At 39.7% G+C, this 15,634-nt stretch overlaps 1 long non-coding RNA gene across 2 annotated transcripts; it reads right to left on the bottom strand.

Moving 5' to 3' along the window:
- Positions 1-391: 391 nt before the first annotated feature.
- LOC125483326 lies at positions 392-11,762 on the bottom strand. 2 transcript variants are annotated; one of them, XR_007262280.1, is made up of 3 exons: positions 11,662-11,762; positions 897-1,042; positions 392-657 (listed from the first exon to the last, which is right to left on the bottom strand). It is a non-coding gene; the product is annotated as an uncharacterized LOC125483326 (long non-coding RNA). The 2 variants fall into 2 exon arrangements; XR_007262281.1 differs by having other exon boundaries at positions 915-1,042.
- Positions 11,763-15,634: the final 3,872 nt, after the last annotated feature.

Genomic DNA, 15,634 nt, shown 5'->3' with positions numbered 1-15,634 from the left:
AATTTATCTATTGATATTATCTAATTGAATGTAGTCTCTCTTGCAGCAGTGATAGGATTTGAGCTCCTATCTAGACAGCATTAACTGAGGCTACCAGATTATCAGCCCAGTAACATAAGCATTATGCCACTATGCCCCACACGGTAGACCTATGGACTGGTTCAATGATTCTTATACATACATCTTTCCCAGTCTTTTATTTTTAATTCCCACAGATTTTTTGTTTACACCTAAGCAATCACATTCCTACACATTTGCCCCTTACATTTATGTATAAATTATTCCACTCAATTTATTTGATGCAAAATCAAATTACAACATAAGTGATTCACCTGATAAAAGCTTTGCTCAGAATCACAAATTTTAGGTAATTACAATGCAAATAGTTCCAATTAAATTGCATGCTTGGGCAGGGAGTGGTTGGCCTAATCCCACAGCTGTAGATATCCATGGAATTCAAGATTCCTCATTTGATTTCACATGCCAAAACACAAGTTGGGAAAGAAGTCAATCCAATATCATAATAAACACACAAATGTACCTTCACCTCTCCTTTTTTTTGTGTGATTACAGGAAGGTTTTAGGCAATGATTGCCCACAAGAGCTTCAATCGGGCCCACGGTTGATCAGGCCATCCATTGTCACCTTGTGGTCTGACTGAAAAGGTAGAAAAGGTTGAAAAGGACAGTGAGTAGCAGTCCACCCAGTGCATTTTATATCTTCTTCCCACCTTCAAACTAGGCAGCAGTGGAGCAGGGGGCGAAGCCCTATTTGTGTCTCAATTGTTTGTTTCACTAGCTCTCTTTACAGTTTTTATTTAGAAAAGATTAAATATTCAATGGATTTAATTTCCTGGTTTGAAGTCTGTGAGAAACCATCAACGTTCTTATGCTTACCATGCTTGTTGACACTACCTTTACTGGATGTCTGGAAATCCCCGTGATTTGACCGGAGAGTCAAATTGATGACAGGAAAGGTGAAATCCACGTCATAAAGATTATTAGATTCTTCAAGGTCAGTGGGGAGCATTTTTGCAGACAAACTGTGACAAATATACAAGAAAATTGAAGGAAGAAGTTTATTGAAAACCGTACAAAAGGGTGAATTACAACGGAATAATAATTAGCAATGAAAAGTTTGGAAAAACATTTTCGGAAATTAAATGCACATCTTTGGAAATTCTGAACATAGCAATCATCATTATGTTTGTTTCATGTTGCAATGTAATGCTTCAGGTAGCAGTGAGATCATTAGTTTTAAGAGCAAAGTTAAGAAGGTTGTGAAGGAATACCAGTGCTGTTTCCATGCCCAAGGGAGCACTGGACAGGAAATCACAAACGTACCTTGCTTAATTTTCCACAATGTATCTGATCTCAATTTCTGATTGCAAGTCGAGTACCATTAGTTTAGAAGCTGCAACAATTTTTATGCATATATGTTCTCTGCCCCTTGAGCAAATCTTGTGACATTATTGTCAGCAGCAAATTGCATTGTTGCTATTTACGTTTAAAACTGATAGCAGGTATGATGACAACTGTTTTAAACATGATGATCATTCAAGCGAAAATAAATAATGAATTTTTTTTATGATTTGCTTCATATGATTGTGTTCAAAAAAATGTAATCAGAGCTTACCATCAGTAATGCCTTTTACACGCATTTGAGATCAAAGTAACTGCAGGCAATTACCTCTATCGATGTAAGGCTTACTTATTTATAGCGCAGGTAACAAAGATTAGAGTATAGGCATTTGGGAATCAAGATAACCATAACATAATTCTTCATGTTAAGTAATAAACACCCAAAAGTGCTGCGAAAAATCATTAATTCAAATGTTTGGAATTTTGCAATTTACTATCTGAGATCTCATTTTCACCACTTGGCTCTGCCTACCACAGGTTTAACCCTCTAAATCGAATTCTCCCAATACCTGCCTGACATAAAGAAGGAAGAAAGTCTTTTACCTCACAATCTCAAAATGCCCAAGACTATTTAAACAGCCACAAAGTACTTTTACATGCACTGCTGAAATGCAGGAAAATGCAGCGTTTAAACTGCATCCAGCTAAGTCCTGCATACAGCGATGAGATAAATGAAGGGTTAATCTTTTTCTGACGAACGCTAGTTAAGTTGCAAATATCTACCAGAGTACAAAGTTGTCAAGTCATTTATTGCAGAGGAGGAGGATGGGCTTTTATAGTGCAGTGGTATGTCCCTATCTCTGAGCCAGGAGGCCCAGATTCAAGTCCCAGCTGCCCCAGGAGGTCTGTAATAACATCTCTGAACAGGTTGATTAGAAAGTATTCCACAAGAGAAGGAGATTATTTGGCTTACCGCATCTATGTGGATCTCCATACCGTAATCCAGTCAGTCTTTTCTCCTACTTTAACCCCACAAGTCTTCAAATCAATTTCTTTCAAGAACACATCACATTCATTTTGGAACCACTGATCCTCTCTGTTTCTACCACTCTCATGAGCAATCAGTTCCAGGTCATTACAAACCACTGGGGATAATAAAAAAGTTCTTCTCCACGTCCCCCTGTATCTTAGTCCAGAATCTCAAATCTTTGTCTCCTTATCCTCGTAACTTCAACCAATGGAACAATTTTTTTCTTGTTTACTTTATCCAAACCTGTCAAAATTTAATATATCACCATCAAATCTGTCCTTAATCTCCTTTGCTCTAAGGAGAACAACCCCAATTTTCCAATCTGTACTTGTAGCTAAAATCTCCCAATCATTGGACCATGAGACCATAAGAAACAGGAACAGGAGTAGGCTATTTGGCCCCTCAAGCCTGCTCCACCATTCAATAGGATCATGGCTGATCTGACATTCCCCACATCCACTTTCCTTTCTTTATGCCATAACCTTATGTCTTGAAGAGAGTCCATGTTACAGAAGAGGAACTGTTGGAAGTCTTAAAAGACATTAAGGTAGATAAAATCCCCAGGACTTGATGAAGTGGAAGGACCTTGTGGGAAGCTAGGAAGAAAATTGCGGAACCCCTTGGGGAGATATTTGTATCATTGACAGCCACAGGTAAAGTGCTCGAAGATCGGAGGTTGGCTAATGTTGTGCCATTACTTAAGAAATGCTGCAGGGAAATGCGTGGGAACTACAGACCAGTGAGCCTAACATCCATGGTGGGCAAGTTGTTAGAGGGGATTCTGAAAGACAGGATCTACAGGCATTGGGAGACACAAGGACTCATTTGGGATAGTCAGCATGGCTTTGTGTGTGGGAAATTGTGTTTCACAAATTTGATTGAATTTTTTGAAGTGCTGACCAAGAAAGTAGATGAAGGCAGTGCGGTAGACGTTGTCTGCATGGACTTTAGCAAGGCCTTTGACAAGGTACCACATAGGTTGCTGATTAAGGTTAAATCTTACAGGATCCAGGGAGAGCTAGCCAATTAGATACAAAATTGGCTTGACGGTAGGAGACAGAGGGTCATGGTAGAGGGTTGTTTTTCAAACTGGAGGCCTGTGACCAGCAGTGCGCCACAGGGATCAGTGCTGAGCCCAGTGTTAATTGTCATTGATGTAAATGATTTGGATGAGACTTTAGGAGATATGGTTAATAAGTTTGCAGATGACACCAGGACTGGTGGTATAGTGGACAGTGAAGAAGCTTATCTAGGAATGCAGCAAGACCTCGGTTAACCGGGCCAGTGAGCTGAGGAATGGCAAATGGAGTTTGATTTAGATAAATGCGAGGTATTGCATTTTGGTAAGGCAAACGAGGAAAGAACGTACATGGTCAATGGTAGGGCCTTGGGGAGTGTAACTGAACAAAGAAATCAAGGGCTACAGGTTCAAAGCTCCTTGAAAATGGACTCACAGGTAAACATAGGGTTGGAGAAGGCTTTCGGCATGCTAGCTTTCATCGGTCAGAGCACTGAATATAGGAGTTGGGATGTTTTGTTGCAGCTGTACAAGATGCTGGTGAGGCCACATTTGGAGTACTGCATGCAATTCTGGTCACCCTACTATACAAAGATGGCAGAAGAGATTTACTAGGATGCTACCTGGACTGGAGGGTTCATGTTGTAAGCAGAGGTTGGATAGGCTGGGACACTTTTCCCCGGAGCATAGGAGACTGAAGGGTGATCTTATAGAGGTATATAAAATCACGAGAGACATAGATAAGGTAGACATTCGACAGCTTTTCCCTGTGTTAGAATGAGATGGCATAGGTTTAAGGTGAGAGGGGAGAGATAGAAAAGAGTCCAGAGGGGCAATTATTTCACACAAAGGGTGGTGAGTGTCTGGAATGGGTTGCCAGAGGTAATGGTGGAGGTGAGTACAATTTTGACATTTAAGAAACGTTTAGGCCTCTATGACTCTATGACATTTGACTCCTCTATTGATGCAAGAGTCTATATACACAAGGACTCTGCCTCCATAGTTCCCTGTGCTAAAGACTCACAGCCCTCTGAAGAAATTCCTCCTCATACCCTAAAATTGGTGCCCCTTTATTAGGAGATTATGCCACCTGGTCTGAAACTCTCCCATGAGGGGAAATATCTTCTCAGCATTTACCCTGCCAAGCCCCTTAAGAATCCTATATTTCATTCTAGTAAATCTCCTCCACACCCTCTGAATGACTATCAGACCCTTAGTGCAGAGTGGTAAAGAATTGGATGCAGTTCTTCAGGCCCAACTAGTGGTTCACAAAGAGTCAGTCTGTCTTCCTTATTTTTGAACTGGATGTTTCTATCTATGAAGCTGAAGATCAAATATGCATTGCCAGCCATTTTCTGGTTGACTGGAATTGCAATCAGGAATCAGGTACAGGAAACAGGTGCTTAGCTCACAGTGTACGGTAGGCATGTCCACTGCAATTTTTCCAGGAAATGAAAGGGTAGGGTGCAGGCTGGCCATATAATCAAGGCCAGCAGGATAGACCCCATCATTGGAAGGCCAATGGGAATCCCGCAATAGGCACCGTTTGTCTGTCCCCTCTGTCAAGGTGAGAGTTGCCAATCTCAGCGAGAAGACAGAGAGGGAGAGAAGGACAAGAGAGCTGTGAGTGGTAGGCAGAACCCCACACCCCATGGGATGGAGTATGACGGAAGAAATAATGGGAGCTTGTCAGAAAGGTATGGCAATAATTATAGGGATTTTAATCTTTATACAGACTGAAAAAGATCAAATTGGTGAAAGTTGATTAAAAGCGCAGTTAACAAAATTTTGCCCCAATAGTTTCTTAGAAGAGCACATTTTTGAAGTCAAATAGTGACAAGTAATATTGATCTCATCATGAAGCGATCCCCATGTAACAGGAATAATATAATTGAATTTTACCCCCAGTTTGACAGTGTGGGGTGTGGGTCCAAGGATAGTATTTTATACTAATAAGGGTGATTATGAAAGTACACAATTAGAGCTAGCTAAAGTGAACTGACAAATTAGGTTAAGAGATAAGTCATAGAAATGCCGTGACAGACATATATTTCGGAATACACAGACTAAATACATTCCATAAGAAAGAAAAATTCTGTGAAGAATGTAAATGTATGGTTAATTAAAAAAAGAACAGGATACTATCAAGCTTTAAAAAAACAAATAATTATGCATAGGTGGGTAAGCAGGTCAAAAGATTGGAATATAAGAAAAGGGAAATATTGTCTAAAAGGTTAATATGGAGGAAAAAATAAAAAGTATAAGAGAAAGCTCGATATAAGTTAAAAAGATAGAAAAAGAGTCTCTATACATATTTTAAAAAAGAGTTAAAATGAGTATTGGTCCTATATGGCTGGAGAAGTAGTAATGGAAAATTAAAAAGTTGGCAGATGAATTGTAGAGATAGCCAGAACTGCAGATGCTGGAATTAGAGATAACATAGTGTGGAGCTGGAGGAACACAGCAGGCCAGGCAGCATTAGAGGAGCAGGGAAGTTGATGTTTTGGGTCGCGGCCCTTCTTCAGAAAATGATTTTTTTTGCAGTAGTGAATTCCAAAGGTTCACGATCCTTTGATTGAAAATAAATCTCTTGATCTCGGATCTAAGTGGCATTCCTCTTAGGTTTAAAGTGTACCTCCTAGTTCTAAACTCCCCCACTAGGTGAATCATTTCTTCACTTTAGAGGATACAAGTAACATCCCAGAAATAATTGTAAATCAGGAAATGGAAGGGAGGAACTTAATAAAATTACAACTTCATGGAAGAGATACTGAGAAAATTGTTGAAGGTTTACAAGACTCCAGGTCCTGAAGCACTTCATCTGTCTTAAAAGTAGCAGCTAGTGGGATTGTTGATACATTGGTTTTAATTATCCAAATTTCCTAGATTCAGGGGAGGTCCATTAGTGTAGAAAATAATGAATGTAATTCTTTTATTCAAATAGAGAGACAGAAAGCAGGAAATTTCAGACCATTTCGGTGTACGTCTGTTAAAGATGTTATAGCAGGGCACTTTGAAAAGTTTAGCTTAATCAGCCAGAATCATTAAAACTGTGTCACTAGAGCTCCAACTTTTGTAGACAGTTTTTAAATCAACAGATGTGTTATAACATAACTCTGGAGTAGATAGGAATGGAACCTGGGCTTTCTAGCTTAGAAGTAGGAACACTACAAATGTGCCAGAACAGCCACCTGGCAGACACAAAATTTCAAAATGCTTTTGATAAAGCCCCTCACAGGAATCTGCTTAGAAAAATTCAAGCACACAAAATAGGAAGTAATGTACTGGCACAAATTATCAATTGGCCCAAAGACAGAAAATTGAGAATTGGAATAACTGCCTTATCCTTATGTTGGCAAGATGTGACGAGTGGAGTACTGTAAGGTCCATTACTCGGGCTCCAACTGTCCACGATATATATGAATGATTTAGAGCTGGGGACATAATATAATATTTCCAAATCGGCAGATGATGCAAAGCTAAATGTGAATGTATGCTTTGAGAAGAATGTATGGGAACCTGAGGAGGATTTGGACGAATTAGCGAATGGGCAAAAACATGGCAGCTGAAATAAAATGTGGAAAAATGCAAGTTCATCCATATTGGGTAGAGAAACAGACATGCAGAGTATCTTTTGAATGGTAAAGAGGTTGAAAAATATAGAAGTACAAAGGGATCTGATCGTTATTGCTAAGTCAATGAAGGCTAACATGCAGGTGCAACAAGCTAACCGGAAAGCTAATGGAATATTAGCATTTATTGCAAGAGGATTAGAGCTCAGGAGCACTGAGATCTTGCTTAGGAGCTTGGGTAGACTGCAACTGGTGTACTGTGTACAGTTATGGTCTTCTTATTGCAAAGAGGTTATTGTTGCCATAGAGAAGGCGCAACGAAAGCTCACCAGATGTGTTCCTGGCGTGGCAGAGCTACACCCTGAACAGAGATTAGGAAACTGGAAACAGGCAAATGTTTCACCTGGTGGAGGAGTTTAGAACTATGAGGTACACCTTAAACATAAGGGGAATGCCACTTCAAGAGATTTCTTTTTTACCGAAAGTATTGTGAACCTCTACTGCAAAGGGCCCTGTAAGTTTAGTCTTTCCATATGTTTAATAAAGAGCATTTTTTTAAATTTCTGATTATTGATAGTGTACAGGGTTAGGCAGATGGAGTGTTAAAAGGCATTGAAGTGTTCAATCTGCCATGATTGTATTGAATAGCAGGGCAATTCAACAGGCTGAATGACTTACTCCTGTTCTTATGCTCACAAATTTACACTCATAGTATGGAAGTGAGCACACTATGGTATCTCATGTGGCCATGGAGTTGTGACACAACATGTCCATACAGGTAAATTAGATATATAAAAAATAAAACAGGGTCCTGTATGTTAATATATTTAACTTCTAGCTCAAAAAAATGATTAGTGAGCCCAAATAATAATCCTATATTAGTTTCCATTGTGATTCTGAGCATAGTTTGGATTATTTGGTAAATGTTGTCCCACAGCAGAACTACACTTAATGTGCTCTGAGGCTTACGAGTGCAGTATAATCTATACACTGCCAACTGTCGCTGTCAGTGGAATGCATAGTTTGGTGTCCTGCATCAATCACTGGAATGTACAGCCTACATATCTGGTACCTGGAGGTTGGGATAGAAAAACGGGACAGAATGAGCAGAAATTGTTTTCATTGTTTAAGCCTTACTTTTTAAAATAGCATTTAAAATATTTTAGTAATAAATCGACTCTTAACTCACTATTCTTGTGTCAAGGGCAGCATGTTGACTCAGTGCTTGGCACTGCTGCCTCACAGCGCCAGGGACCTGGGGTCAATTCCAACCTTGGGTGACTGGCTGTGTGGAGTTTGCACATTCTCCCCATGTATGCCTGGGTTTCTTCCTGCAGTCCAAAGATGTGCAGGTTAGGTGAATTGGTCATGCTAAACTGCCCATAGTATCCAGGGATGTTTAGGTTGGGTGGATTAACCATGGGGATTGAGATAGTTTAGGGGGTGTGGGTCTGGGTGGGATGTGTTCGGAGAGTCAGTGTGGACTTGATGGACTGAATGGCCTGCTTCCACATTGAAGGGATTCCATGATTTAGTCCAATAGGTTAGTCATGTCCCCGCTAGATGTAAGAGTCTATAGCATACAGGCATTAACATTATTTCAACAGTGTCGCATACAGTCATTATCAACCATTTCAAGAACAGGTCCGTCGATTCATTTAACCTCAGCTTTACCCAATTCATTTTCAGAGATCCACCTCTACTACAGAATTTTGTTTGATTGCAACATAGATCAATAAGTTGAATGTGGTGCTCAGTGTGTTCTATAATCCAATAATTAAGATTTTAAAAATCAAGAATGAGATAAAACGTATGCATTAATCTTTATGTTTAGTCCATGTACCAGTTAAGCAAGACTCATCCTGGGAGGAGATAACTCAAAAATATATCCGAGTAACATATCTAAATCAAGGAGGCTGATAATAGCAGCAACTATTATTCCTTATGCCTACAAATTCTAAATTACTTCACAACCCATTCATCTCTTTTGAGCTGTGATGTAAGCAAACAAAACAGTCAATTGAAAAAGAAAAGGGTCCTACACATTAGATAAATCACCAATTCATCTGTTAATGGTGCTTTTGGTTAATTGATGCTGCAGAAAGACCTAAATAAAAGGATATTACAGCCAATTTTCATCTCAGAGTTTTGTTGGTTGGTTTCTACAATGCCATGTGTTTTTCTGGTGATACCATGAAGCAGGGCTCATGCTAATACCTGAATGACCACATGAACTAATGAGATTGAAGCTTAATAATAGACTGATCAACTAAATGATGTGACTTCCAAAATTGGCATTAATCGAGCCAACATATTCATTTCTCTCAGCTACAATGTATATATCTGTGTGACATCGCAATTAGTGCAGACTGATATGGCTGCATTGTTGTTCCTTAATTCAATAAATTATAACATAGGTAGAAAAAATAAGTTAAAGATGCCTGGATCCATTAATATACTCATTAAAACTGCAAGGAAATGTGACAGTGCATAATACTGTGGCATCTAAATATTAGAATTTGTAAATTTAAAAAAGTCCAAATAGATCTTAATAGTGTGTATTTCTTAGCAGCAAAAGTGTGCCTTGCGTGTCTTTGCCTCTCACAGTCTATCAAAGTTTTATTCTGTCTTGTTGGATTGAAATTATAAAGTTATTGGCTTAATCAATCACATGTACAGTAATGATGTCATTTATCTCAGGGAGGTCGCTAATGGCAGGTGATGATCATTAATCTTTAATGACGTGTTGTTTGCATAGTCACAAGAGATAGCTACTTAAATGCTTTCCTTCTATAGACAGGAATGATTTCCGAAAACTTGATTTTAACCCTGCAGATTGTAGTTAAAGTAGTTATCTTTTCTAAATAGTAAAGTCACATTCTCATCACACAGGTAGGAAAATAATGCAGCCAGAGAAAGATTGCGTGCGTTGAAACGCACAGCATTGATGTTTAGCTACTGCAGTCATCCTACCTGCGAGATCCTTCTAATATGCCCGATCAGTCTGCACCACTGTGCACTGCCCTCAAAAGAGCTGTGGAGGAGTTGAGACTGTCACACATATCTTTCTGGAATGAGCCTTTGCAAAGGAAGTGTGGAGAAAGATGCAGTGTTTTTTGCTGAGGTTCGACCTGAGCAGCTCAGTGATGTGGGACTCTGTGCTCTACGGTCTATTCCCCAGGACGCACACCAAGACAAACATCGACTGCACCTGGAGGACCATCACCTCCGTGAAAGACGCTCTTTGGTCTGCCTGAAACTTGTTCATGTTCCATAGCAAGGAGTTGACCCCAACCAAATGTTACAGATTGGCATATTCTAAGATCCAGGACTACGTGCAGGGATGAGCTAAAGCTTGGGGCAGCTGCCACCAAGGTGGACTGGTGAACCATCTATGGTCTTTTTGCTAAAGTAAAATGGAGGTCCATTGAGTTATTGGACCCTCCCAGCGCTTCAAATGTATGTAATATAATCTTGTACCAGTAAGAAGTGCCTTGGTTTGTTTGCTGGGTAGCTCCAATGTTTGTTTCTTCATACGCTACTGTACAGAATTGAACTGTTTTAGTGACAGTGTATGTAGATAAAGATATTTTTATGAATAAAGTATATTTTTTAAATAAAAACGTCATCATTATCCCGTGTGTTTAAATTGTTTCCATTTCCCTTTATTCTTCTTTCCCACCTATCTGAGCCAATTTCAAACCTTAATATGGTCTCCACTTCATGCATTCCACAGCCATACAAAATTTTCTATTTTTCTTTTAAAATTCCTCACATTTGTCTTTGACCCAGTATAGGCCAATAACTTTTCAAAAGAAATATAAATTTCTGGTTAATAGCTAACAAGAGTTTACATTTCAAAACCACCATTAACTAAACAATTTTGAAGGCAAGCTGTAATTTAACACATGGAACAGAACTTTTAACTCAATTTTTTTTTTAAAAAAGCCATTATTAGGTCTGTATTACACTGTCCATTAAGTAGACATTTACATTTCTCAGAATCAGTCCAAAATTATTGTGTTATTTTGATTTTATATCTGATTCTTTCTTTCTCAGCCTGGAAGCGTGTAATTCTATAATGGTCTTTCAGAGTGTGGATTTTCCTGGAGACTTCTCCCTCTAGATGAAGTTGGACAAATCTTCCAGCTTCATTTCACTCCCGCAGGAATTCGACTGTAAGCTCCCATCTACCTTCACATGGAGTGAAACATGGCATCCTGCTCCCAGTAGCTGCTCTCCCTTTCCTGCGTCCTGGCATTCTGATTTATGAACGTCTGGCTTATGGACATTCATACTTACAAATCCAATCCCATACAGGTCTGTAACGTTTAAAATCTGACATACGAGCACTTCCTATACTTACGAATAGTTGCTTTTCATTCTCCTGCACTGTGCGTACAAACTGACTTGCGAACAGACTCGGGAATGGATCCCATTCGAAACTCGGGAACCATCTGTATGTTTGTGCATTCTCATGGATATCCTAGAATCTCTTCTGCTCTCGAAGCACATTTCCATGGTAATGTCAATCACATGGGCTTTGAAACAATCAAAGTACGGCTTAGCTATCCTTGAGAGACAAATACTCTTTCATCTTGGAAAAAAAATGAATGGCTTAAATTACAGCTGTTTACAATCTGAAATTCTCAACACATTTCTAGGACTTTAGAGACTTACATGCTGCTGCCCAGGGGTCCAAGCGGAAACACTTTCTATCATCCTCTGGGTCCCCTTTAAACAGTAACAAATGCGGTCAGGCAGGCATTCAGAACAAGTTACGTGACCCCCTTCATTTTACCTTAAATTAAAGCCACAGTCCCAACACATAATACTTATAAACCTCTAAATTGGAACACAATTTACAGTTTCCTTATTATGGATTCCCACACTATTGAAAAAGTCTGTTTCTATTTATTCAGCCAATCTCTTTTTTGTACTTTAAATTATGCTGTCAAATTGCCTTGTAACACCCTCAAATAGCCCCAGTTTTTCCAAGTCAAATGATTCTTTCCATTTAGCCCCATCATTCAGGTAAGTTTGAAAGCGTGTATAATAACTGACCATCTTAAAGATGGCTTTGGTAACTATCCCATGGCAGAAACTAACCAGAGATTGGGATGCCCTATGCATATCTATAGTGAATCTCTGGAATGTCTGTGAGGTGTAGAAATTGCAGTGACCTTTGTTACAACAGGTAATGGATGACTACCTTTTCCCATGGGGCTCTGCTCCACCTCGACCATGGCACAAAACTCAGTGACCACTTCCTGAAGAGGCACGCATTCGGTGACACTGATGCAGAGTCCTTGAAGACAGATGTTTCTCCGATGGTTACACCTTTTATGGACACAAATGCCTGACTGTTTAACTCTTTACACCCTCCTTCTCTCTTACCCCTTCCAGGCTCATAATCCTGGTACCTGTTTGGGAGCTGCTTGCCTACTCCATGAAACGTCACTTCTCCCCATCTCTGAAGCTTACAGGGCGTCTTAAAAACTTGACTGAATGAGGTAACACAGTGCGGAGCTGGAGGAGCACAGCAGGCCAGGCAGCATCAGAGGAGCAGGAAAGTTGACATTTCAGGTCTTTTCGGTGCTTTGAAAAGGAGGGAAATTTCACAGAGTTGTTTGCAGTTTGGGAAAACAAGTGAAGCGAAATCTACACATGATACAATATGACACCTGATAAACTTTCACTGCCTTTCTTATCGAGAATCTATCCACCTCTAAGTTAAAATTATTCAAAGACTCTCTATGTCCAACACCTTTTAAAGGAAGAGAATTCCAAAGATTCTCAAACCTCAGAAACAAAGATTCTCCTCATCTCTGTCTTAAGTGACGGGTCCTTATTTCCTTTTTAAATGGCATTCCCTAGTTCTACATTCTTCAGCAAGATGAAACATCCATCCTGTCAAGATTCCCTGAGATTTAAATATATTTCAATCAATTTCTTCCTCTTCTAAACACCATCAGATTCAAGCCTAACATATCCAACCTTGCATCCCAACACATCCCAACCATTCCAGCATTAGTCAGGTAAACCTTCTTTGAATTGCTTCCAACATACTTACATCCTCCTTTAAATAAAGAGACTATTATTGTGCACAGCACTTCAGATGTGGTCTCAACAGTGCCCTGCATAATAATTGAAGCAAAATCTCCACAGTTTTGTATTCATTCTCCTCACAATAAACAATAACATTCTGTTAGCTTTCATAATTACTTGTTGTACCTGCAGACGTTACAACTAATCGCTGGGTGAGGTACACCGATTTATTACAAATCCAGATGAAATACTTCAGCTCTGAGTTGAGGAATGAGGAACGATCTCACCTTCATTATTCATCCACCCCTCAGCTGATTGCAACAAAGTTAATATAAGAAAGGATCTCTTCCGCTATGGATATCATTCTCCTAAATGAATTTAAGTTTTATAAGGAACAATTTAACCATGTTTTCATGGGTGAGTTCATGGGTTTTCTAAATATAAGAAATAAATATTAACTCAACACTGCCAATGCAAGTATCTTCTCCCTCCACCACTGATGTTCGTTTGCAGCAGTGTGTACTATCTACAAGATGCACTACAGAAATTCACCAAAGATCCTCAGACTGCACCTTCCAAACCCACAATCACTTCTATGTAGATGGACAAGGGCAGCAGATAAATGGGAATGCCACCACCTTCAAGTTCCCCTCCAAGCCACTCACCATCCTGACTTGGAAATATATCAGTGTTCTTTTGCTGTCACTGGGTCAACATCCTGGAATTCCCTCCCTAATGGCATTGTGGGTTAACCCACAGCAGGCGGACTGCAGTGATTCAAGAAGGCAGCTCACCACCACCTTCTCAAGGGCAACTAGGGTTGGGCAGTAAATGCTGGTCAGCCAGTAATGCCCACATCCCGTTTATGAATTTTAAAAATACAGAATACAATTGAGAAGTGAGTACCAAAAAAAAGATAAACGTTAAAAATGAAATATGAATCAGTCTCCAAGTTCCATGAAGAGTAGACAATGGGATACTACATTATATTGGGTGATGGCAGTAGCACTAATGTTGGTAGATGAGCTGTTGGTTTTATGACATTTGATTTGGAAAGGCCATTGTTCCTTTTAACAGTGCTATCCCTTACTTTCTGGCAAAAGAGAGAGGGAGACTATTCTTTTTAAACTGCAGTGGGGCTTTCTCAGCTGCGACCTCACAGCATATACCTTGCGCAGTAGCACCCAGAGACCAGTGTTTAAACTTACCTTTGCCCCTATTCTTGAAAAGAGAAATTGTGATATCCAGATTGCTGTCATTGCTCCCATCATGTTCACAATCTGAGATAACTCACAGGAAATTACAATTCAGCTTGCACTTAATTTCTCTGTATGAAGTCCTTTTCTTTGAGGTTTCCTTGACATCCATCATGAGTGACATTCCAGGTTCTCCCACAAAGCTGAGGATAATCCATACTAGCCTCCTAGATAGTCACTGAAACATATCACTCAGAATTTACAGTCTCAGTTTCTTTGGCTGTGTCACCTCATTTTATAAAATACAGATAATTAAAGAAGTTCAACATCTCCATAGGTAATCCAGGGTTATAGAACCATAGAGCTAAACAACATGGAAACAGACCCTTCAGTCCAACTCAGCCATGCTGACCAGATATCCTAAATTAATCCAGTCCCATTTGCCAGTATTTGGCCCATATCCCTGTAAACCCTTCCTATGCATATACCCATCCAGATGCCTTTTAAATGTTGTAATTGTACCAGCCTCCACCACTTGCTTTGGCAGCTCATTCCATACACACACCACCCTCTGCATGAAAATGTTGCCCCTTAGGTCCTTTTTAAACCTTTCCCCTCTCACCTTAAACCTATGCCGTCTAGTTTTAGACTCCACTAACTTGGGGAAAAGGCCTTAGCCATATGTATGCCCCTTGTGATTTTATAAACTTCTATAAAGCCATCCCTCAGCCTCTGACACTGCAAGGAAAATAGCCCCTGTCTATTCAGCTTTTCCCTATAGCTCAAATCCTCCAATCTTGGCAACATGCTTTTAAACCTTTTCTGAACCCTTTCAAGTTTCACAACATCCTTCCGGTAGCAGGGAGACCAGAATTGAAAGCAGTATTCCAAAAGTGGCCTAACAAATATCCTGTATAACCACAACATGACCTCCCAACTCCGATACTGAATACAAGCTATCCAATAAATGAAAGCCTACCAAGCCCCTTCTTCACTATCCTGTCTACCTGAGGCTCTATGATCTGTCATCATGACAATACTAACCTTTTGTGATTAATATACTAGGATACTTAGATCCCTGCGCAATCCCCCATCTTTTCATAACATTATTTGATTCTTTCAAATGGTGAAAGGGGAAAAAGAACATTTAGAAAGCACCTTTTAGTCTAAATGCATGCAAAGTGTTCCATAGATGATGAAGTATAACAAGGTGCCACATATGGCATTGAAATAATTGAACAGACTATCTGAGACAACAAGGTGCAGGGCTGGATGAACACAGCAGGCCAAGCAGCATCATTCTACTCAGCTTTATTGGACACTAAAAACCGTAAGTACAGTAAACTGAGACAACAAGGTGCAGGGCTGGATGAACACAGCAGGCCAAGCAGCATCATAGGAGCAGAGAG

This window comes from Rhincodon typus, chromosome 6, assembly GCF_021869965.1.
Source record: "Rhincodon typus isolate 14 chromosome 6, sRhiTyp1.1, whole genome shotgun sequence".
Classification (NCBI taxonomy): Eukaryota; Metazoa; Chordata; class Chondrichthyes; order Orectolobiformes; family Rhincodontidae; genus Rhincodon; species Rhincodon typus.
The sequence above is the reverse complement of the archived record's forward strand: the minus strand, read 5'-3'. Positions and strand labels throughout refer to the sequence as shown.